The sequence below is a fragment of the Antechinus flavipes genome, chromosome 5 (assembly GCF_016432865.1).
Source record: "Antechinus flavipes isolate AdamAnt ecotype Samford, QLD, Australia chromosome 5, AdamAnt_v2, whole genome shotgun sequence".
Taxonomy (NCBI): domain Eukaryota; kingdom Metazoa; phylum Chordata; class Mammalia; order Dasyuromorphia; family Dasyuridae; genus Antechinus; species Antechinus flavipes.
In genome coordinates this window covers 60,610,106-60,634,623 of record NC_067402.1, presented here as the reverse complement: position 1 = coordinate 60,634,623, position 24,518 = coordinate 60,610,106, and the positions used below count along the sequence as shown (strand labels likewise).

Genomic DNA, 24,518 nt, shown 5'->3' with positions numbered 1-24,518 from the left:
AATGTGAATAATTTTTAAAAAGCATTTTTAAGTGTTCTAAGTGCTAAAGAATACAAATATTAAAGGAGACAGTCTCTGCCCTCAAGCAGCTTAATTACAAGTGAATTGCCATGAGTCCAAGAGGTTCCTTATACAATGGTGTGTGTATATGTGTCTATTCTTATAATAGAAAATTCTGTTTGATATAATATTGCATCAAATCAGTGCAGGGCATGGGGGTGGTTTGTCACAGATTACACACATTGTTCTATGCTCTAATCACAGTTCTAAGATTAGCTAGAAAGATTTACAGTGAGGATCTAAACAGAAAGTTTAGCTATAGTTTCGTCTGCATCGGCTGCTGACCTCTTTTTCTATTCTGCAGAAAGCAGAGGCTTGTAGCAAACATGAGCTCAGAATCAAAGTGGCTTCTCATCAACCAGCCACAGAGATCAGCCCTCATCTGATCATTAGGGATAATCCTACTGAGGACTCTAGGAACAAAGAATAAGCTGAGTTTAGACAAATAAAACAATGAGGTTAAGTCACAAGGAGGAAGGGGCAGAAAATGACTAAGACTTAGAGAATGATGCGGTTTGGGAGAGGGGGAATCAGTAATCCCCTTATTTTACAGATGAGGGAACTGAGGCACAGAGAACCAAAATGACCTATCCCAGAGTACACAGGAAGTAACTGAGATTAGATTCAGATACTCTGATTCCAAGATCAGCATTGCACTAAAAGGAGATATCTCCCATCACTTTCATCCTGCTTCCTTTTTTCTCTAAGTGACAAAACTTTATAGGGTCCTTGAGACAATTCAGTTGTATCAGGGCAAAATAGCACCAGAAAATTAGTAGTATTGTTATTTCCTATTACAATGTGACTAAAGAAAGGCAGCAAGGTAGCTCAGTAGCAGAGCCCCAGACTTGGAAATAGCAAGACCTGCATTCAAATGCAGCCTCAAGCACTTAGCAGTGGGAACTTGAACAAGTCACTTAATTAAGCCTCAGTTTCCTCTCTTAAAATAGGGATAGTAATAACTTAAGGTTGCTGTGAAGGAGCACTTTGCAAACTTTAAAGTACTAAAGAAATAGTAGTTTTCCTTACTGCTATCAGCACCATCAGCCATTATTATTATTAATATTATTATTATTGTTATTGTTATTACTCAGGAAATGAGTTGTGAGTATAGACTGTCAGAGGGTAAGAGTTTGTTGGTAGATTCATGACAGATTCTGGCCAGCCCTCAGCTTCCAAAAATCTGAGGCACACATGGATATTTCTACCCTTCCTACCTCCCCAAAAGTTCAAATACATAGCCCTGAAAGTCTATTACTAATGCGAAAATAACCCTAATTCATTACAGACAATGATAGCACCAGATGTCCAGACCTGGGAAGTTGAGATGGTGGTAAAATAACTATTGTGGCCCTTCTCAATGTCACCATGTACAGAGTCTGCGTACTATGGAATACATTGGGGGAGGGAGATGGTCTGTTTTATAAATCTGTATCTAAGTCTATCGCTTATTTGCAAGCTGTAAAGTTTATAGCCCAGACTTTCAGCAGATTTCAAGACTAGACCGTAGGCAACAAGGGACATACTTGAACCTATTTCAAACCATTGGAAGGGGCGGTAGGAAAAAACTGGAACGCCTCTCTCTTGGTTTATTCAAACTTGGAATGACAGCGAAATGATTATCTAAAGTCTTCTCCCAAGGAAGAAGTTTAGTTAGGACTTACAGGTCCTTTGTTCATTCATTCTTTCATATTTATTTTCATTCACAACAAACATTTATTGAGGCTTTCTATTTATAGCTCCAGATTCCTAGAATTTACATATAACAGATTCTTTACTAACATAGGACTTTCAGTTCCTAAATCTTGGTGCTCCTTCATAGAATAATATTTTAAATAATTGAAGAAATTGTCAAATTTCAGTTACAGATTAGGGGGAAAAAGGTCATTTCCTCCCCATCCAAGTTAATAACTCCCTTGAAATCAATCCATAGACCCTAAATCATTGGTTAAGAATCCTTGCTTTTGGCAAAATTTCTTAAACTGTGGATCATGACCCCATGTGGAATTTTGTAGCTGAATTTATGTATAACATGAAATATGATTTATTATTAGTAAATGTTTGATTTGTATATCAATTTTATACATCTATGTAACTGGGGCCATGTAAAAATTTCTCAGACAAAAATAGGTTGAAAGTAGAAAAAGTTTGAAAACCATGTTTTAGTCCTTTAATCACAGAAGGACCAAATTTCAATGCTGGAAGAGACCTCAGCTTCCATCTACTCTCCAAAGAGGCCCAAGCCTCTCTGTTAACTCTAACCCATAGTATTCACCATATCCTCGAGTTGGAGAAACTTATACTACCAATGGATAGTCATTTAATTTTTACTTGTGAAAATCCAATGAGGGGGAACCCACTATCTCCAGAAATTCTTTGTTCTACTTTGTAATAATTCTAAGTGTTAGGAAAATTTTAATTACATCAATTTTAAAATTGTCTCTTTGAAGTTTGCCCCAGTGGCTCCTAGTTTAGGCTTCACATAGCAGCCTCATGCTCATGTCTTCCATGTTCTTTGAGCTCCTGTTCTCTCCACTGAATTATGTGGCAAACTCAGAGAAGAACATAATAATGCATCTTTTAAGCTCCGAACGAATACAGGTCACACTAAATTGATACTTTTGTGGTCCATTTGGTAGACAAATGAGGCGGTCTGTCTCATACGCTGTGAATGGCACCTGGTAGATTCTACTGGAATTACTGACATCAGATAGGGACCTGCAGGCAGTCTAAAAGCTTGAGAGCTGAGGTCATAACTGTCCAGCAGCCAGGTCATACACCGTCTTAAAACCAGGAAGCATCTGTAGCACATAAAATGGCTTTCTACTTCTAAGGCTTCTAGGCCTGCTGCCAATGGATAATGAATTACTTCACAATTTTTTCTGAGGGGGGGCAGGAGAGGAGTGAGGGGTGCAAAGGCGATTTATGAACACCTTATCCACGGCTCTACAGCAATCCCCATTCTTAATCTCCTCATTTTTGGTTACCTATATTTCTCGTTCAGGTCACGAAATTTTTTTCATGTCCTATATCCATTTCTTTTAGCATCATCTCTCTGAAGGCTTGCTCTCCAGTACTCTCAATGCTAAAAGCGTTTAGAACACAGAAGCTTTTCATTACTGTTCACATTTCTTTTCTGCTGACCATGATTACACACGTTCTTGCCAGCCCTCTCTTCTCAGGAGAGATATTCATTTCTTTTTTAAAGAAACAAAATCATTTCTGTACTTTATTTCTCCATAAAACTCTCCTAATCCAGAACTCAATGGAATGGCAAAGTATCTCCCTTTTTCTTAACAGCTTTCAGATACTGAAATGTTTAAGCCACTGCTTAAAATCTAATTGCCCCAAGGAGGTAGCTAACATGGCCCAAAGGATGATGGGAGGCAGCTGGAAAGGCATCATATGGAATCTAGATTTCCATAAACAGGCTTCAGAAATTCTGTCTGAAGTCCGCAGATGATAGGGGAAATGAAACAGGGGTAGAATTGATTCTAGTTGACATCTTTTCTTTCACAAGAACAAAAATAAATGATCTTTGCAAGGTCACTGAGACCGTGTGCCCAGAAACAATCGATTGGACACAGCATCAAAAGACAACACTGAGCCTCTGTGTAGAAGGTGGTTAGGTACATACTATGGAGGCACTTTATTTCTCAAATAAATTTGGATTTATCTGAGAATACCAGTTACTTGGGAGTTTGGGATTCTTCTATTTCTTCTAGCCAACACCACTTTTTTGAAGAAATTGTTATTTTAAAAATGGATATGAAGTTAAGGATTCTTCACCTGTAACCTGCTCAACATTATACAATGTGCACAGGTGTAATGGGGAGGGAAGGATGATGCTGGCTGAAGGATCTGGGTTCAAATATTAGTTCCATGGAGACTATTTCCTCAGCTGGGGTGGGTTTAGTTTAGAATGTTTTTAATTCCCTCATCCTAGATGTTTTAACTTCTGGAACTCTACCATATTTCTTTAGTAGACTTGGCCACAGGGAGAAGAGATCAGAATGAGTAAACAGAATTATATTCTCCTGAATTTGATACCTTCCCCTCCCACCCTAGATCTATTCAGAATAACTTAATTTGATGGCTTTATTAGTATGGCAGAAAGTTGCCTAAATTTTATAAGGAACTTTCTCCCCCTTGCTTGTGGTTGGGTAATATCTATTGCAAGGATTTTCTCCTTATGACATGTATGAAAAAAAATTGAGAAAGCACTTCTGTTAGTATTTTTACTCAGTGCCAGTGGTTTGTAGATCTGAAATCTAGTGAGTCAAATGTGCACCATGATATGGAGCAGATCTGATGCATGATTCTTAAGGGTTTGATACAGAGGAAATGATTTGAATGAGTTGCCTCTGATGTTTATTGCCTGTGTGAAGCTGGATAACCTTTACCATCATTATTGACCATCAGGGTCCTCTTCTCTAAAATGAGATGATTGGACTAGATGGCCTCTAAAGCTAGAAAGGTTTTGGAGGTTCTGCTGAAAAGATTATGAGATTAGCCTTCTTATTTTATAGATGAGGAAATGGAGACTTGCAGAGGTTGTGTCTGTGCAAGGTCTCCTTCCTCACTAAGGTAAACTCTGGACATCCTCCACCTTACTTCTACTTTTTATACTGAAGCTCTATTCCAATGCTAAAATTCATACATGAAATTTCCTTCTGCCCCATACAATCTTTTTCTTTCCCTCTGATCAGAATCCCCATTTAAGGATACCTCGGTTAGCATTGTCCCATTATTTTCCAGGTTATACTTTGGACTTTATTGTATCCCTATAAAGAAAACCTTTTCAGCTTTCTTTTATGTGCTGTCTCAACCCCCATTAGAATGTAAGCTCCTTAAGGGCAGGAATTGTCTTTTTTTATTCATATTCTTAAAAGTTAGCTCAGTTCCAGATACATAGTAAGTACTTACTAAATGCTTATTGACTAACTGGATGACCCATGGTCACAGAGCTGATAAAAATGAGAAGATGGATATGAACTCAAATCCTTTGACTCCAGAGCCAATTATCTTTCACTGTATTATGCTGCTGTTGGAGTCACTTCAATGTGCAATGTAGCATAACACTGGTTCTCTTCATTTTTCTTTGGCTTTTAAAAATCTCTCTCTGTGTGTATCTTTGTCTTTGTCTGTCTGTCTGTCTGTCTCTCTCTTTCTCACACACACACACACACACACACACACACACACACACACACAGAATTTTCTCTATTTCACTGATTCCAAAACAGGAATCTTTTAGCATCAGAATAAAAGATTTTGAAAATAAGTTAATCCTACATAATTCCATGGTTAAGGTTTTGCTGATTTAATAATTTTTTTTGGCACAGCCCCAATCATTCATCTCTTATCACTCACCCAAGGTTACAGAGGTTCCACCCTGGTAAGCAGGTAAAATCCCGGTGTACCACAGGTCACATCTTTCTCATCATTTGAAACATGAGAGGAAAATTAGAGCAGAACAGGAAGAAACTGCACAGCCCGAAGGGTTCCCTACTATTTCTTGCTACTATTTCTAGGTGATTATTAAGGGAAGCCTTTGAGAAAGATAGGAATAAGCACAATATTTTCTTGATAAAAAAAAGATCCACATCTCAGACCCAACAAATTTCAAATAATAAAAAAAAAGGACTAGTAGATACTACCACCCAAGGGAAAGTCCTCTGAATACATGCATTAGTAGCTGACATTCTGTAAGTGTCCCATCCCAATGTTCTGGCTGGCTGGTGCTGGGGTTATCACCCATAAAAGTGAAAGATCCTTCCACCAAGCAGCTACCCAAAGGCAATCCATCAGCTTTTTGCTCAAATCCCTCAGCTGCCCCGATGTGAAGTGAGGAAGGTTTTAGATATTAAGACAGTCTGCAGTTACCGCAATAATTTATTTTAAAAGCTGCCAGCTGTATTACTATTGTATGTCTTAACATTCACTAGGCTATCTCTATCCCCTGATAACAGTTAATAAAAATCTGACTAGTAAGTGCCTTTGGATTATAAGATCATAAAACTGCCATTATTAAGGCTTACATTCAGATGGACAAAGATGGTGTGTGCACATTTTAAAATAAAAAATGGAACCAACATACTACAAGGCCCAGATTCCCCAAGGAACCCTAAAGATAGAAGCAAGGTTTGAACAGGAAATAATTCTTCAGTAACACTTCAGTGTCCTTGGGACTACTTCTACTTCATGTTTACTCAAGGCTAATTCTTCTTGCCCCCACTCCCATCTCCACCCCATCCTAATTGGCTTTCTGTAGAAGAGGAGAGCTTCTTCAAGTTCACTTCACTTTGTTTGAACATACTTTAAGGCCCATTTCACTTGGTTTAATGTTCCCTTTGATATTGTAAAGTCTTCTAGTTAGCAGTAGTGGCTTAAAATGTGCTACCTCAAAAATAAGGATCCATGGACATCCTTAGGAGATGGTGAAGTGACTTGCCCATAGTGAAACAGCTATGAGTTTCTGAGGCTGCATTTGAACTTAGGTCTATCCACTGTACCACCTGGTAATTTGGATACAAGTAAATTGGAGTCAAAAAATAGAGAGCCTTAAAAGCAAGAGAAGTTTCATATTACTGTTTTATTCTATGAGATTATTATTTTGAAAATTTCTGAAGGGTGTGAAATGATCAATTTGTCATTTTTAAAGTACCTACTATGTAGTAGGTACAATGATACTAGCAATACTATATTGACAGACATACAAGGAGAAATATGAGAAAAACAGTTGAGGTATGAATTATTGCAGAAATTTAGACATAAGGTAATATGGGTCTGGGCTGGTTCTGATAGGAAAGGGACAAAGAAAAGACACAGCAATAATGAAAGAAGTAGCTGGACACAAGAGGTCCTGCAAAAAATGACCTCAATTTAATTCTACAGACATTTACAGAATGCTCTCAGGATGCAAGACTCAAGATGCTAGACATAGAAAAACAAAATTGAATTATCAAGAGTTGGTGGCTAATTGAATAAGTAGGCCAGAGGAATGTGTCAAGAGAGAAGGAAGACTTTCATACATTGTCAAATGGAGAAGAATCCTGAAATGAGTGCATACTAGGACACAGGCATTCCAATCTTGCTATTTAAAAATACTGTTTCCAGCTATAGAAACAGTAGAGAAAATAATACAGTGTCTGGGTCACTGAGCAGAGGGCACCGACTTCTATTTTCTCTTTTCCTAGATACAGATGGATTTTGGTTTATAGCCATCAGGACCAGTCTCCTTCCGCCCAGCAAGCAGAACAAATTTCAGTGATGTAGTGTATAAGGGAGAGACTTTTCAGTGATTGCCCATGTTGCCATAGGCTGTTCACCTTATTCCTCTCTCCACATTTTTCCTAGGCTGTCTTCTGAGTCTAGAATGCTTCCTCCCACGAGTCTCGAAACCATTTCTCTATTCATTATACTCTGCTGCTTCTCATCTATCATAAAATAGGTCCTTAATAAATGCTGGTTCTACAAGGACTGTTAAAGATTAGGATTGGGAAGCACTTATTCCAATCAAGAGACTAAACACTTCACTATATGAGCAGATCATTAAATAGAATTTCTAAAGGGAGGGTTCAGATGTGGGGCTTACTATTGATTCTCACCAATGGGCAGGTAGACATCGAGATAAATTGGGCATTTATTAAATGCTGACTGTATTCCAGGGTCTGGGCTAGATACAAACAAGATAGTCCTGTCCTCAAACAGCTTACATTCTAAAGAGATAAAACTCCACATAAAGTTTACCTGGGTGAAGTAGGGTGGTAAAGGACTAAAAGTGCAAGGGAGGATAAGGCCAAAAATTGGCATATCAAGCTTAGGATGAATCCAGGTGGAGTCTTAAGATTTTGCTGGAGATTATAGCCCCACATGGAAAAGAAATAGCTAAGAAGAGCCAGTTACTATTCCCTTCATGTCTGGCAAAATGTGGGCTTTACTGAGAACCCCTCAGAAAGGTACTGATTAACCCTGAAAATTGTCTGACCTTGCTTCCCTCATCTCTTCCTTGTGGGAAAAAACATCCTTTCCTTTCTTATTTATCCTAATTGTATAAAAATTACTGCACTTGATGACTCAGGATAGTTGGCAGGTTAATCTGTATTTCTGCCTCCAAATGCTGTTAGAATTCAAGAAGGCTGGAAAGGATACCTACCTGACATAAACTGAAATGCTCTCTCTCTCTCTTTCATGCCTGGGAATATGTTTTCTTATTTATTCTAGTAATAAGAAGCAAGTGAATTGTCAGTTAAGATTAAGATAGATGAACCACCCCAGACAGTCTACATAATAACCTCTAGAGAGTCATCTAACAGCTTCCTGAGGTCACCTGCAAAGCTAATTCCACAATAACAACAGTTCTTAATTGCACCCATCTGTTGAATATGGAGAATGAATTAATTTGGGGTAATATCCCAAGACAGACCATTCAATAGACAGAAAGACAGAGACAGGCATCTCATTTAATTTCTTTCAACTCAACTATCATCTTTGCCCCCTTAAATAATTTTACTAGAGGGCGGCCACATCTGTGATTTCATCACTGTAGGGGTGTGAATACTCCTATGGGAAAGACCTGCCTTCTGGGTGCTCTAATCCAAAACTCAATTATTTTAAAGATGAAAAGACAGAAATCCAGACAGATATATTGATTTGCCTAAGATTACAAGTAGTAAGTAGCAGAGCTGGAAGTCAAACACAGGTCCTCTTAATTTATTTTTTAAATCTTATTTATTTTATTCTGAATGTAAGAAATGAAACAAGCTTGTTTGCATTTTATTTTGCAACACGGCTAATATAAACTTTTTTATATGATTGCACATATATAATCTCTATCAACTAGTTTGCTTTCTCAAAGGGGTGGGGAGGAAAGGAAAGATAGAATTTAGAACTCAAAATTTCAGAAAATGAATCTAAAATTTCAAATTAACATGTAATTAAAAAAGAAGATAATTAAAAAAAGAAATGAAACAAGCATTTCCAGTACATAATACAACAGAAAAGAAAAAAAAGATGACTACATGTGAAGCCACAGATCTATTATGTACAACTTACCATTCCTTTTAAATATATAATGAAGCTATCAAATCCAATGTGCTCTCTAGCCCTAAGAACAAATGAATGAATAAAGCATTTTTATTCATTCACCTTATGCAAAGAATTGTGCTCAATACTGGGGCTACAAATAGAAATGTAAGTCAGCTCTTCCAGATCTTTCTAAAGGAAGGGACAACACAGATGGAAGAGAGTTAATTGAGATTTTAAGTGATTTGTACATGATTATACAATTTATTTGTGTGAAAAGAAGGAACTGAACACAGATTTTTTCCTATTTCCAAAGGCAGCTTTCTTCCCCACAAGTCATGATGCTTCTGACTTCTTGAATATATAAAAATAAGATGACCCCTGAACTGAGTCTGTTCTATGACTATATTTAAGTACATATATATAGGTAACATGAAATCAGGTTTTTCTCATTAAAAAAAAAATCCTCATTCAGAAAGCTCTCAAAATCACTTAGAATAGAGAGTCTAGGGGCTGATGGAGAAAGTCTACACCCAATGGCAAACACAAATGTAGCTTAGTGCTGCGTTATTAAGCAAAGGGAGGCTTTGGGTTTCCACATTCCTCAACAATAAGGTCAGTGCTGATTTTTGGAATCTACCCCAAAACCTCAACTTCCTGATATGCAAGGAAGATTTAGCTGCAGCATACAATTCAACCTTGACTGCTGACAAAATGGAGACCTTTTGGGGGGGACCTATTGCATTGGGGCCACCTTATAAACCTGTTTTATGTTTGGAGGGGTAAAAGAAGCAGCCCTCATAAATCCTCAGCCTTTTCTGGATTTTCTCTTATGTTAAATGTGTGTAAAAGGTAGGTGTGTGTGTGTGTGTGTGTGTGTGTGTGTGTGTATGTGTGGTAACACTTCATATATTTGCTATCACTGAGGGACTGAGTTGTTCCACATGAGTTTCCATGTAACTGAACTTTAGGGTTTTTTTTTTAATTAACAAAAGGTTTAATCTTGTCTCTATTATTTTTGAGGGAGATTATAGATCACATACTTTTCTTCCCTCTTAAACAGCATATAATGAACAAAGAATAAACTTCTCTAGCTAGCTTAAAATCATTTCTATGATGATCAAATATTTAATTTAAATATAATTCCATGATATCATCAGGGACTACTGAGGTGTGTAGGATATTTGTCCCTACACTAAATGGCCCCAAAGTAAGAAAAATAGTTGACCTTTGTACAAGAAGAGCTTTACATATACATATGATATCATTTGAGTTTTATAAACAACTTTATGATGAAGATGATAGGGCACAGTGTTGTCAAACTCAAGCAGAAACAGGGGCCACTAAATTGGTATATAAGGATCCCCAAGGACTACATAGTGATTTAGAAAAATCATATATTAATATTATATATAGTACTTTTTTATTTTGATAAATATTTTTGAATTACATTTTCATCTGGATCACTTGGGATTACTGTGGCCCTGTGTTTGACAGCTTTGTTATGAAAAGACAAAAATTATCCTAATTGTGCAGATGGAGAAACTGAAACAGAAAAATTCTAGCTGATCCTCCCAAATGCTAGTATTCTCATCTACCTATCCTCTATTAACTATTATATTTATTTTGCATTTAGTCAGTATAACTTCCATATCCACCATGCCATTAAAATCTTAACCTCTTCATGCCTCAAGCAATTCTCTATGACTATAAATGGAAGAAAAGTTGCTGACCAGCAACTTTCTACTCTAGAGTTTCCTTACCTGTGAATTCCTGATATCAAAGAAATCATGGATCTGCTCTGCTCTCCATTCCTATCCTGTGTGTGTGTGTGTGTGTGTGTGTGTGTGTGTGTGTGTGTGTGTGCTTGTGTGATCTCTTCCCTAAAAAGAATGTAAGATCCTTAAAACAGGGTAGTGAAAGTAGAAGTGAAGTTAATTTTTGTTTGCTTTTATATTCCCAACACTAGCAATATCTGACATGTTTACATGCTTGATAAATGCTTAGTGATGACTGTCTCAGAGACTTATAGCTAGAAAGAACCTGAGGGATCAGATAATATAATTTGCTAATTTTAGAAAGAGGAAACTGAAGTCCTCAGCTAACAAATGACAGTGGTGGGATTTGAACTCAGATATTTTCACTCTAAATGCACCTCATCCCTCTTTCCACCATACCTACAGGTAAGGCAAAGATTAGAAAGTGTCATAGAGTGACAGATCTCTGGCTTTGAGGGCCAAGGACCCCAGTTCAAATGTGAGCTCGATAGTTGCTGCCTGTATGACTTTGACCTAATCATTCAATTTCCTTGAGATTCAGAATTTTATTCCTTTCTTCTGTTAGATAATTGTTACCAGATAAGACAACACTGCAAAGTAACTATCTGAGTTAGTAACTAATTAGCAGTAGAGAATAGAGAAATGTTAAGCTGTGACTTAGCACCCAAGAACTGCATATCAATATTCCCCTCAAACAAATAGCAGTTATAACATTTTTAAAAGCCTACTAAATAAGAATAGTAGTCTAGAGAAAAGTAGCATTCCCAAGCTGAGTCTTATCCGATACTAGCTGATAAAACTTGACATTCAGTAATAATCTATGAATGATAAACAAGACTTTATTAAGCATCTGGGGAAATCAGGGCAAAAATGTAAAATCCCTGTTCTCAAGGAGTTTCCATTCTATCATATGAAAAAATATGTATATTTAAGTATACACAAGACACATATAATGTAAACAGAAGTTAACCTCAACTGAGAAAGAACCAGCAGCTTGGAAAGCTAATCAGTCAATCAGTTAACAAGGAAAGACTAAGGAAAGAGAAAGAGTTTCAGCCCAGTTCTTCCCAGGAGTGTGGAGTACATTTTCTAACTACATTGATGAGTGTTACCAAATGTAAACATAATATAAGAAAAAAATCTCCAAGTAATTGAAACTATTTCAAGGGAAATAGCCCTCATGGAAGATGGTGTTTCTTCACTGAGGGGCTTCAAGAAAGGATGATTTTGTAGAGGAATTCCCGCTAGGCTAGGAGTGGGACTACACAGCTTTTGAGGTCTTTCCCTTTGTCTTTCTCTGTCTCTCTACACACACACAAATATACACACTGAATATATGTGTGTATATTCAGTATGTTGCTATTATATATGGACATATTGCATATACTGTACATATTCAAAGATGGACAGTGAGAATTTGCCATATATATTACATATACACACATATTTCTACATATATGTACATATATATACACACATACACACATTTGATACTATAGATATCTCCTTATATATGTATATATTACATGTGTCTTATTACTATATATAATACTGCTTGCTCTCATTTTCTAAAAGTAGAAGATGGCTCTTTCTATGAAAAGTAACAGAATGGGACTATATAAATCAAAACTCTATATTATAGTGTTACATAAAAATGATCATTTAATTACCTTTCTAAAAATGCTAATAGCTGAAAGTATATACACAACTATTATTTTTACATTTATATTTTAATTTTCCACCCTAAAACTCACACAACTATTATGTTTTACATTTATATTTTAATTTTCCACCCTAAAACTCAAGCCTATCACACACAATTTCCTAATTTAACCTCACTTTGTCTTCATAGGAAGAGCAGGGTCTCCCAGAAAGGAGACTGAGGTCATTTCTAGTCAATAATGGAGCAAGATTTGAATCCTGATCTTCTCAATTATTGCCTCTCTTTGATTTCTTGCTCATCACTGATATAAATCATAGTTCTGATTTTTAATATCAAGTCACCATCAAATCTTATATAATAAGATAAATCCTCCCCAAATCTCAGGATTCACTCCTATGGATCTTTTAGCATAAGCAATGCTGATCTTTTGAGTCCGATACCTTTCCTCCTTCTTTCTCCAGGGCCCTCCCAGCACTCAGCAATGTGTGAGCCAGAACATTGGCTTGGTCTGTACACAAGCTCAGGGAGAGAATACAGTGACCCGTGTGGTATTTCCACCCTGGCTGGCAGGGAATGTGGAGTGGCCAGTTCTAAAATAAGGCACAGAGTTATTTGAAGATCAGATGGGATTAGAGGAGTCTCAAGTCATCTTTGATGGAAATCAAGGAGACTGAAACATCTTGGCAGTGCTTTGGGCAAAACTGCTAATAGCCACTGAGACACAGTATAATCAATGTATGGCTTACACTCTGAAAACATTACTATGGAATCCCATTAGCTGACCAGGATTGAACATTTCTTGAAGTGCCTTCTTGAAAGGTCACATAAAGGGGTGGCAGTTAAAAGGTAACCAGGATCCAACTTCAACCTGGATAGAATTAGATTGCTCCCATGCAAGGCAACACTTGATTATTTTGACACGATTAGAAAAGTATAACAGGTACCTTAAATCCAGAAAGATTCTGTACTCCATCAATTATAATGCCATATCTCCATGGAAAAAGATAGGGAAGCAGTGAGTGGGGAAATGGTTGCATTTCCTGGCCTTATATTACAGAAAATTAGGCATCTGTAGCCCTGCCCTACAGGTGCGTGCTCTAGACAGCCATAAACAATGTCCACAGTCCACGTTTAGTCAACTAGGAAGGTAAGTGAGATATTGAAAGGAAGAAGGAAAATCTCTGAACTTACTATGCAATTTCCCATGGATTGAGAAAAGGGAACCTGGAGAAACATGAATTCAATTTTCAAATATGTGTTGTTTCTGTCATGTCCAACTCTCTGGGACCCCACAGGGGTTGGGAGTGGGTTCTTAGCAAAGATTTTGGAGTGGTTTGCCATTTGCTTCTTCAGCTCATTTTATAGATGAGAAAACTAAGACAAATAGAGTGAAGTGCCTTGCCAAGAGTCACATACCTACCAAGTGTCTGATTTCAGGAATATGAGCCTTTCTGACTCTAGGGCCTGTGCTCTATCCACCGGGCCACCTACATTTTGAACTACAAGGGAACTTAGAGATCAAGTTGAACCTACTCATTTGACAGGCCTACAGAAATCGAGGCCTACAGAATTAAATGACTTGTTCAAAGTCACACAGGTAGTAAGAAGCAGAATTTGAACCCAGTTCCTTGGACTTAAAATTCATCTCTCTCTCTGCCTTATGTTAAAATTATATTCCCAGGGAGCATCTTTCCTATCTCGGCAAAAAGGTAATCCTACTTGATAGGAAAATAGAAAAGGATAGTTGCAGATGAGAAAAGACAGAGGATTAATTATCTCAAAGTCTAAAATGCTTATTTTACATTGCTATGCATTGTTTCAATATGTTTCTACATGTGACTCTGAGGACTACACTTAAAATTCTTGCCTTTTAAAAGTGCAATTGGGGGCAGGTAGGTGGTGCAGTGGACAGAGCAACGGCCCTAAAGTCAGGAGGACCTGAGTTCAAATCTAACTTCAGATACTTAACACTTCCTAGCTGTGTGTCCTTGGGCATGTCACTTAACCCCAATTGCCTCAGAAAAATTAAATAAATAATAAAATAAAATAAGGGTGCAATTAATTTCTAAGAAGAATTTACAAGGAGGTAGCCAAGTGGTACAATGGAAAGAGCACTGATCCTGGAGTCAGGAGGACTTGACAGTCTCGGACATTTAACTAGCTATGTGATCTTAACCCAGATTGCCTCCAAAGAACCAAAACAGAACAAAAAACAAAAAAGAATACAGAGAGAGAATAATGATAATAAATATGTTTTAAACATTAAAAGATAAGTTTCAGATGAAAGAAAAATTTCTTTGCAATCCAGACCAAAGAAGCCAGCAATAACTCCCGAGACCAGTTAATTCAATCCATATATTAATGCTTAACTTTATAGGAAAGTTGAAACAATCTTTTACTGAAGATCTTATAAAATAGAATAGAAACTTTGAAAGCTAAAATTCTGATATTGATATCTAAGATGTCAGATTAATATTACATGATCAGTTTAAAAAGACTTATGAACTCATCAAAATAGTGACCCACCAAATTTCCCAGGAATCTAGCACTCACCCATTAACAGAGAAGTAAGTGATACACAGCAGGAGCAAAGGCAGACACACTCTCTCTCTCTTTCTCTCTCTCTCTCTCTCTCATTCACTCTCTCTCTCTTTCTCATTCACTCTCTCACTACACACATACACTACCCCTTTCCTTCTCTAGGTCAATGTAAACAGGAAATAGCTACTGTGATGCTAAAAAGGGCATTCTCACATTAAAAAAAAAAATCACAGCACAGATTAGAAGGAAATTCAGAAAAAAGAATAGACACAAAAGAAAGTTTTGAAAGTAACCTGTAGAATTATATACTTTTTGAAAAAAAGAAAAAGGAAATGGAATATTCATGATTTTGTATAGAATCCTATTTTATATTGTGATATATAGATATACATATATATGTGGAAATACTTTTTGTCTGTGTATTCAGATATAAAAATTTTTAAAATTCCATGAGATTTCAGCATTTTACATCCATCAGTTGCTGAAATAACAATAGTACTTATAGTAATAGCTACTCTTTATACAGCTTTTTTGAATTTTGTAAAGTGAGTTAGTTTAAAATCAAATGAAATATTTCTATCAGATAATAGTTTGAGAAAAAAAGAGAAACATATTTTAGATTGACCTATAAATATGTTTTACAACTTCTAATGCCTCAATGACTCTAAGCTGCTGCCTCAAACAAGAGTACATCTTGGGGGGAAAAACACCAATAGCACCTATCTCACAGAGCTTCAAAAAATGCTAATAATAATTGACACTATTATTATAATTTTGGTTATGCCATATGGCCATGAATTAAGATCCTCAAAAAATAAAGTTTCAATTCACCCAAAGAGCCATGGAGAGATAGATGGGGGGCATAAGGAAGCAGCAGCATTCTATCCACAAAGAACTCTGCACAACAGAATATATCAAGACCAGAAAAGACAGATTGGTCACATATCAAGAGTTCTCTTTCTCTCCATAATCAACGTTTAGCTTATGTTGTGTACTGATACCTATGAAATATCAAGAGATTTAAAGGAATCCCCTTGTATGTTGCATACACACTCTGATGTGTTATAGGACAGAGACAAGAGTCATAGACACAAGTAAGTTACAATTTTCACTAATGGTGAGAGTAATCATATCACTGAAATCCCAGATCATTTAATGCATTTTTCAGTTAGCATAAAAGTGCATTTTACTGCTACAAAATGCAAGATCTGGCCTTGACCTAAAACAAGACGTCAACAATCCCAGATGGTGTGAAATACCTTGTACACATAACAATTCTTTTCCAAGAATTTCTGGAATTACAATGAGATTCTCTAAATTTACTTTGGCAGGAGCCATGGTTATAGCTTTGAGAATTAAAATGGCAAGTTTGCAAGTTCCACCATGTTAGTAAGACATCAAATAAGGTCTTAGTGACAGATGAGGTTATCTGCCTGAGGAATAACTCAGGTAAGTAAGAAGAGGCTTATCAGTCCATCCATCAACAAGAATTTATTAAGTGCTTCTTATGTGCCACACATTGTGTTAAGTGCTCATCATGCAACTGCCCCTCTCTTTCCACCTCCAAAAAAAAAAAAAAGCAAAATATAAAAGCTTTTTATAATGATGATTTGAAGGAAAAAAATTTTAATGTGCTCAAACTGGAATTCAAACGGGATCTTTAATCAAAATCTCACTAGTCACTTGAACACCTTTCATAACACTGTTGTTGGGAGACAAGATGAACAGATATGTTAGTGTAAATAACTGAAAGAGATAGAGTTTTATTAAAGAAATGCTGGCTACCATCTGCTTTGAATTTCTTCTAAATATGAATAAGAAGAAAGCAGGCTTGTGGTGGGCCAACTTGGTCTAATAGAGAGAATGTTTGAGTTTCAATTTCAAGGTCTAGGTGCAAATTTTTATCTCTTTATCTGGTAGTCATAAGAACAAATTTCTTCTTGATATTTCAATTTTCTTACATGTAAAATCTGGTTCAAATTACTTGAATTACCTACTACTGAAGACTGTGACAATAGGTTTTTATCAAGTATTAAAGAAATGTGGATTATTACTATTCCTGACACTAGATGATAGATTTTTCAGTATGGCAGAGTATAAAATTATTAATAACAGCTCAAAATTTACTTTTTTAAAACATATTTATTTATTAAAAAGGAACTGGTTAGTGACATTAATTCTTTAGCTCAAAGGAATTTATTTCTAGTGACAGAATTTCAGGTAGCATTCCAAGCCTGGGGAAATATATTTCTGAGTATAAGGAATTTTCCCAATTCTCCTCAAATTCTATAAAATAGGACACAATCTATTTTATTCATTTATAAGGCCAGCTCCATTCTGGCATGACCCAGCATATATAACTGTATATGATAAGGTACTGTGGAAGAACAAGGCTGTAAGTAGTCACCAAACTTTATTTAAAAGGTCTTCACATACTTAATTCATTAGTACATCTCCCTCTCCTTTCAACCTTCTTTCAAAGTTAAATTCTATTTCCTTTAACTTTTGGCCTGAGGTCTTTCCCCAAAACACAAAACTTATGATCATCTTTATAGTTTTCCCCTAAAACTTATTTATTTCTGTATTGAGTTTGGTAAGACCATCACCAACTATGTATGGTTTAATAAGGTTATTATGCCTTGGTTCTTATATGCCTAGATATTGTCTGATAGACCCCATATTCCAATGACAAGAGTAATTTCTTGATAAGGTGTGAATTCATAGTCTGGGGTTGTTCTATAGACCTACATTTAAAATGACTGATTCAAGATCTATATACGTAAGTTTGGTATTGGAAACAGAGAACAAAGACATAGGAGCTTGGAAATGAGCAGGGAAAGAGGAAGCAAATAGGGAAAAAACAGGAAAGAGAGAAGGAGAAATAAAAACAAAGTTGGCCATACAAAGAACTTGGCTAGCAGCAACACGACTGGAGGAACCAGAGCCAGAGAAGAGGTTGTTAGATTAAGGTTAGCCACTGGACCAAGAGATGGCCTGAGATGACCTAGAGAGCTCAAGTTTACCTCTGGACTCATGTCTTTTGCTAGTTGATTTTTATCAATAGATAATGTAGAACAATCCTCAATCCTGGCTTGCCTTCACTGGTAATACTGACATATGCGAACTGTGCGGGTCTGGGGGAGAGGGCAGTTTAACTCGATTTACTAATTCCAAGTTCTTTCTCCTCTTTTATTTTTGGGGGTAGTACTCTGTGTCTGGTTAGATCTTTCAAACCAAGAATTCCCTGAAGAAAAAAAGAGAATTATTTTGACTATATAGTGAATGAGGTTTTGAGTTGTTTGAGTTTTCTATTAGATTAAATAAATTGTCTTATATTTGATGTTTTATGACTTTGAACATTATCACAGAAGCTGAGGGCCCTCTTTCTTTTTGTGTGTGCAGATTTAGATAGGAAGAAAATTTTATATCCTCAGGCAAAACTGTGGGTAGGGTCAAAAAAGACTTAATGAAAAGTACCCAAGATTTAACTCAATACATACAAAACGACAATTTTGATGTTGGGCCAAGAGTTTATTTGTTCTGTACTATATCTGGAGCAGTTGTGTGGTCCAATAGATAGAGTGCTGAGCCTGGATGGAGGCAAGAAGGCTCAACTCCCAGAGTTCAAATCTGGCCTCAAATCCTTGTTTGCCAGTTAGGAAAGCTCAGATCCTTTGATTCCAAATCTAATACTTTTCTCAATTCAACAGTTTGCTGGAAATAGAGTATGTTAAGTAGAGAAGCTAAGTTCAAATCCAGCCTCAGATACTTACTAGCTGCATGACCTCATCCATGTCCCTTAACCCTGTGTATCCCAACTCCCCCATCTATAAAATGAGCTGGAGAAGAAAATGGCAAACTAATCCAGTATTTTTACCAAGAAAACCCAAATGAGGTCACAAAGAGCTGGATATGACTGAAAAAAGTGAACTATATCAATAACACTTATGTCTGGTGTAGTTTTTTTGGTTAAAAATGCTAGCAAAGTAATATTTTAATTCACCAAACTACAAATTTACTTTTGCACAAAAGGGACTGGGTCAAAGATTTTAAAAGACCACACACTCAAGCAATGGGGGAAATAACTCCAAACATATAACTTGCTGATGGTGACCAGCAGTGCCATACAAGGACACAATAAAGCATCCCATCATGCAGGGGAAGGCCTGATGTTTTATCACCAAAAAGCTTTTCTATCTAGCTCCAGAGGTTGCTTCTGTCATAATTCCTCATTTATTTAGTTGGAGCTCTCTGAAGTTTAGTATACCCCATCAATGTTTCATTTGTGATCCTGCCTCTAGGCGACTATTCTCTGAATTTGGTTCTATTTTGTATGGAGCTGGCATAGTCCACCTCCCAGCTAAATGTCATCTTAAAAATAATAAATGTGATTTCTTTTTCATCATTCAGGATACTAGAGATAGAAAGGCAAACAGAGAGACAGATAAAGCATTTATTAACCATTTGCTTTGTGCCAGGTGGCAGCTAAGAGGCACAGTAAATAGAGTGGGGGCCCTAAGACAGGAAGACTTGAGTTCAAATATGGCCTCAGACACTTACTAGCTATGTGACACTGGGTGAGTCAATTCACCCTGTTTGCCTCAGTTTCCTGATGTGCAAAATGAACTGGAAAAGGAAATGGTAATCCACTCCAGTATCTTTGCCAAGAAAACCTCAGATGGGGTCACAAAGAATTGGACATGATTGAATGAAATAACAAATGTGCCAGGATGCAAAGCACTGAGGATGCAAATAAAAAAAGCAATCAAGAGAATTCTGCCCTCAAGGTTACAGGCTAATGGAGGTGGAAGAAGGGAGAGAGAGGGTGGAGGGTGAGGAACCAAAAATCTAGCACATAAAGAGGAACTGGAATGGGAGAGGAAAAAAATACTTACTTGCATAGGAGCACCTAACCATGATGCTGAAAAAACAATGGACTCAAGGTTAATTGCTGAGAAATAAATAGCACTTGATACAATCTTTTCTCCCTCATTTTTATCTTCCATAGAGTAAGGTCCATCATCATCAGACTTTCAGAATTCCCATTTAACCAGCTGTGCATCTGTATGGTATTAGAATAGTCTAGATCATAATTTTCTAGTGGATTGATGAGTATGTCAAACAGAATAACATCAGAAGCATTCAAGTCAAAATAGACTCCATATTCCTCCTTTTCCTCAGTTTTCTGGGGCCATCATTCAGTCATAGATTATATAAGGCTGACAGGACATGTTCTTTGTGAAATGATGGTGGTTACCTAGATCCAAGTTGTTTGCAAATTGATCAGAGAATGATCTCCCCCTCCTCACCCCGAACATTTCCCAGGACCTCAAAGTTAAGCTTGTGGCTATGTCATTTCAAAGGTAATTTATTATTATCCTACTTTAGTACTGGTATGAAATTACTTCTTTTGTAGCTTCAGGCCATATACATCCCTTCCAAATGGCCCTCATCTTTTAAGATTGATGGCTACTAGTCCACTGATATCTTTAAAAAAACATCATTTGTGATTCAGCTATTTGTACAATTCATTGACTAGTCAACTCAAGTTCCTTTTACCTTCTTTACCTTTCTGTCATCTGGAGATGACCATTCTCTATTTTCTTTCTTTTTCTTTTTTTTTGCTAAGGCAATTAAGTGCTCAGGGTCACACAGCTAAGAAGTGTTAAGGGTCTGAGACCAGATTTGAACTCAGGTCCTCCGGACTTCAGGGCTGGTGCTCTATCTACTGCACCACCTAGCTGCCCTCCTCCCTCCCCCACCATTCTCTATTTTCTTAACAGCATTCTATTAAGGAATATGCTAATCTCGATTGAATTGCCCTTTTTCTTTTCGAATCTCCTCTCTTCAATTTTTCCACATTACTTCCCAAAACCTGTTGGTATCCATTTTTTAAGGCTACTAATGTCTTATTCTCTCTCCATTAAATACAGTGCACCATATATATATATAGACTCCAAAGTCATTGACTTTACCATTCTCTAATTGATAAATGGTCAAAGGATATGAACAGACAATTCTCAAAGAAATTAAAACTATTTATAGCCATATGAAAATATGCTCCAAATCATTATTAATCAGAGAAATGCAAATTAAGACAACTCTGAGATACAGGTACACACCTGTCAGATTGGCTAGAATGACAGGGAGAGATAATGTGGAATATTGGAGGCGATGTGGGAAAACAGGGACACTGATACATTGTTGGTGGAATTGTGAACACATCCAGCCATTCTGGAGAGCGATTTGGAACTATGCTCAAAAAGTTATCAAACTGTGCATACCCTTTGATCCAGCAGTGTTTCTACTGGGCTTATACCCCAAAGAGATACTAAAGAAGGGAAAGGGACCTGTATGTGCCAAAATGTTTGTGGCAGCCCTGTTTATAGTGGCTAGAAGCTGGAAAGTGAATGGATGCCCATCAATTGGAGAATGGTTGAATAAATTGTGGTATATGAATGTTATGGAATATTATTGTTCTGTAAGAAATGGCCAGCAGGATGAATACAGAGAGGACTGGCGAGATTTACATGAACTGATGCTAAGTGAAATGAGCAGAACCAGGAGATCATTATATACCTCAACAACGATACCGTATGAGGATGTATTCTGATGGAAGTGGATTTCTTCGACAAAGAGAAGATCTAACTCAGTTTCAATTGATCAAGGATGGACAGAAGCAGCTACACCCAAAGAAAGAACACTGGGAAACGAATGTGAACTGTCTGCATTTTTGTTTTTCTTCCCCGGTTATTTATACCTTCTGAATTCAATTCTCCCTGTGCAACAAGAAAACTGTTTGGTTCTGCACACATATATTGTATCTAGGATATACTGTAACCTATTTAACATGTAAAGGACTGCTTGCCATCTTGGGGAGGGGGTGGAGGGAGGGAGGGAAAAAATTGGAACAGAAGTGAGTGCAAAGGATAATGTTGTAAAAAATTATCCTGGCATGGGTTCTGTCAATAAAAAGTTATTTAAAAATAAATAAATAAATAAAATAAGATAAAAACAAAAACAAAAACAAAAACAAAAAAAAACAAAGTCATTGACTTTAGTTGGTTCCTCCAGTTTCCATCACAAATTGTGTTCCTGGCACACTCAGCACCAATTAGGAGAAAACAAGCTAAATGATAATCTCTCATCACTGTCAAGTTCTGAATCTGGAATCATCAGCAAGCTGCTCAGAATGATTATTTATACCCACTAACTATTAATTGGATCACTGCCATTTTCAGACCCAGAATTCAGACAGGGCAGCTTACACTTGGTGCCAGAGAGACAAAATTTAGAGGGCAATAACCATGTATACTTTTTCCACTGGATAAAAACAAGTGATATTAGTCATGAAAAATGAGTTATTTTAACAACCTCATTAACAAAGTGATTAGACTTTTAAAAATTAAAAATTAACTAGGAAGTTACCAAATATCCCTTTTCTCTTCTCCCTATCTCCAACCACCTGCTGCTGACACACCATTGCAGTTCATTTCTTACTCCTAGCTAAATTGACTTTAAATAGTTAATCTGAGGTTACTTTTTGTGTAATGAAAAATTCCTCCTAAAGTTCTGGTCACTTCCTTTACAACTTAATCCAGAGACTTTCTGCGTCACTGTAATCTCTCCTTATTCCTAAGAACAGGAATATATATCTCCTTGAGGTCAATCTTTCTTGATTAGGAAATACTTTGGAATCTTTTATCCAAATTATTGATTAGATTGGACATGAGTATGTCAGAGTCAAGATTTCCAATTCTTCTTTTTTCGCTCACCTTTATCCTCACATCATTCCAAAAGTGCCTTCTCATTTCCTAGGTTACAGATATTATTCAGGATATAGAGGAAAGAACAGACTTAGGAACTGAGTCAAAGATCCTGCTGCCGACATGGATCCTGTGAAGCCTGAGCAACTTTTACATACCAAGGGCCCGATTGCAAAGTAGATATCATGCATCTGGAGGGCTCAGTTGTTTACAAAGCCCTCCCCTCCCCAAATAAACCAGATGTGAAAAAATGCTGGACTTGGAAGTAAGGACAATTTAGGTAAGAATCTCCTCTTAGACATTTACTAGCTGTGTGATAGTGATTGAGTCTTTCAACCTCTCAAAGTTTTAGTTACCTTATTTGTTGAATGAAAGGTTTGGATGCCATCTGTTCCAAGGTCTTTTCCCATTCTAAAACCTTTGATCCTATGCTTTTTTGGAATTACATCATTGATTGGGATGTCCAAGAATCCACTTTGCATACAAATCTAGTCAGATTATTTTTAGGGATTTAATACATTGCACTCCACTGGCATGAGTAGTCAACCAAATGATGTTTTAGCATACTTAGCCACACCACCGCATTAATATTATGCCCCTGGAGCATCATGATCTTTGACATCTCAGCTTTCCATTGTACACTCGTCACCATGGTTGCACAGCCCACATGAAATTGTTCAAGTTCCACATCATGTTTTCGTTCCAGCAATGTTAACTGACAAGAAAGGTAGGAAGAGCTTGCACTCACTCTACCTTATATCTCACTCATTTTGTGTTTCCATTTTTTCCCAGAGAAAACCGTTAACTCCAAGCTTCTAAAATAACAAAAGTACATCAATAGCAACAATAGAAAAATCAGGCCAAAAATGGCCCAGCAAATACTGCCAATGCAGACGATTTACCCCTTCAGCCTATTAAAATGATTAGGAATCACTTAAAAAATCATTAGCCTTTACACACGGATGTCTTTTGTTGCTATCTACAAAACACTGTTCCAGCTCCAAATTGCATTTGGGGGGTTTTAAATATCATGATTAATTCATCTGAATTGATAACATGCACATACAAGAAGAGATTTTGCTTCTTATTTTTTACACAAAACTCCCACGATAAGCCTTTTACCGCTAGTACTAGTTGAGACAAATCAAAAGCACCAAACAATGAAAGGAAGAAGAAAATAGATTTTAGTTCGAAATCATCTCCAATTATCAAAGAAAGGGAATAATATTTACTGGTACACAGAATCATTTGTAGGCTCTTGAGATATTATTTTGCTGTTAGTAATAATGCTCCCAATCACCATAACTACAAGCAATTGTTATAGCAAACTGCTGAAAAGAAAGAAGGAGTAATGCTTTTGATAAAATAGTTGCTGAGAATGCTAAACCGTTTCAGGTATATTGGATGATGGGCTTTGGAGACAGGAAGATCTGGATTCAAATGATGCCCCAGATAGTGAGCAGCTGTATCTCAAGTCCACTTGGTGTCTCAATTTCTACATAAACAATCACAAATTTCACATTAAGGAGTTAGAGCCAGAGACCTCTAAAGAATTTCTCCAGCTCTAAATTCATGATCTTTTGACTAAGTTTCAATGGGAGTATGTACCTACTTTACTGTTATACAGCCCTGCCTGACTTAATAGAGAGTTACATGGGTGGGTGGGGCCAACCTTCAGGTGGT

General features: G+C 36.8%; 1 protein-coding gene across 12 annotated transcripts in view; it reads right to left on the bottom strand.

Annotated features, from left to right (window-relative positions):
- The window catches only part of KIAA1217 (KIAA1217 ortholog), an 887,028-nt gene that overhangs the window by 234,136 nt on the left and 628,374 nt on the right, over nt 1-24,518 (bottom strand). The gene's annotated exons all lie outside the window — the stretch shown is intronic.